Raw genomic sequence first — 2,002 nt, 5'->3', positions numbered from 1 at the left:
CAGCAGGAGTAGGCAGCTCCTGGAGGTGGCCAGCACTGGACATTCTCCGATGGGGACAGGGCACCGAGCCCCCCCGGGCTCCAGCAGCGTGCCCAGAGAGTGTCGGAGGAGCTGGGCAGAAACGGGCCAGGGCAGGCCTGGCCTCGGGACCACGTGCACCTCCTCCCCTTGATCCCATTTCATGTGGATCCTCCATGGCCCCTCTGAAATGAAAACCAGGATGCTGAGAAGGGCCTCGCCTGGTTTCTTCTGCTCCTTTGCTCATTAGTGCAGGACTGGGGGAGTGGGAGCTGTGGGAAAGAGAAGGATATGGCTGTGGGAACTTGGGCAGAGGGTGGGATAAGGCTGAAGAAGAGGTGGAGAGGGAATAATGTGGTTGTTGGAACTCAAGAGAGGCCGTCCTTGGCTGTTTCTGTGCTGCTTTGCTCATCCTTCTGGGTATGCAGCCGGGAAATGGAGAAGGGAAAGGGAAAGGGAAAGGGAGAAGGGAGAAGGGAGAAGGGAAAGGGGAGTCCCCCAAGACTCTCTGAGCAGATCCCAAAGGGGCCAGTGCCTGCTTTCCTGAGGAACAGGGTGAGAAAAGAGGCAGAGACAGAGGTTTAGGGCAGAACCTCCTCTCCTCTCATGCTCCTGCACAACCCCCGCACTGTGGAAAGCTGAAATCCTGGGAGATGCTCTCCAGGCTGGGGGAGACAGCCCTGGCACAACCCTCTGCTGAAGGGCTTTCAGCACATTCCCCCCTCCTACTGCAAAGTATAACCTGCTCGTGCTGGGGCCCTATTGCTGGGCAGCATATCCTCCCCATGAGAGCTGGGTGTCAGCCTGCACTGGAGCCAGGGAAGCTTGAGAGGCTGACTCTGTAATGGATCCTCGCCAGCTAATTGGTGTTTATAGGCTTAGATCTGCTGCTTCTTAATTTTATTCCAGCCCCTCGATTGAATTTCTCACATGTAAGTGAGCCCCACGAGTCCATACTAGCCATATATAATGGATGGCGGTGGAGGGAAAGAACACAAATGTGGCTGAATGCCAGTAACCGATGCCCAGGCAGCGGTGCAGCAGAACCCTCTGCTGAACATCCCTGCTGCCAGAACCTGCCCTCAGTGCCCCTCTGCAAGATGTTTCCTTTGTCCCCAGCACCTGGCCTGGGGCCATGACCAGCCTCGGCCATTCTCCATTGGCCCCAAGAGGAGGACAAGGCTTGGAGCCAAGTCACCAAGCCACTATCTCCAGGAACGGCGCCAGTTCCACCCACTGAGCCCTGCTGCTGCCACTCGATGCCCCATCAAATATTAATACAATGCTCAATGCCTCTGTGCCCTGCCCCAGCACTGCAGGGCTGCCCGACCACTCCAACCTCCCCTCCCGCCCCATATCGCTCATTGCTCCCCACACAGGGACTTTGGGGGTGCAGCCACATCACCTCTGGGTGTTCCCTGAGGAGGGCACGACAGGACCTGATCCCCTTCAGCAGCCAGCTCACCCCCCTCAGCAGGTAAGACCCCACTGGGGCTGGGGGAATGGGCACCCCCATCCCCGAGGAATGCCAGCCTGTTACCCCAGGGAGCGGGAGGACGGGCTGGGGGCATGAGATGCCCAGAGAAGGGATGGCAGCCATGAGGCGGCCGGGCCTCGGTCTTTGGCTGCAGGGGGAGAGCGGGCAGCCGGGATTCCTCAGCTCCGTCCTGTCCTCTGAAGGAATCAGATCCACCTGTGGCTGTCCCCCGAGGAGGGTTCTCCCTAAGGTCCGGGCTGATGTGTCGGGTCACCCCTCAGCTGGGGGGCCCTGGAGGTGTTGGGGCCCACCTCCCCTTGCTGCCCTCCCCCAGGAGGAGGCCCGCGCCTCTGCCCCCAGCAGCCGCCCGGCCCGGCAGGGGATGGAGCCCGGCAGATCGGTGCCGGCGGAGCTGAAGCTCCGCAAGCCCTCGCAGCGGGCCAGGATCCCGGCGCCCTTCCTCGCGCACTCGGTAGGTCGCTGGCTCGGCCCGCGGCCCCCGGCTCG

Source organism: Geospiza fortis, unplaced genomic scaffold (assembly GCF_000277835.1).
Source record: "Geospiza fortis unplaced genomic scaffold, GeoFor_1.0 scaffold118, whole genome shotgun sequence".
Classification (NCBI taxonomy): Eukaryota; Metazoa; Chordata; class Aves; order Passeriformes; family Thraupidae; genus Geospiza; species Geospiza fortis.
Note: the sequence above shows the minus strand (reverse complement) of the source record.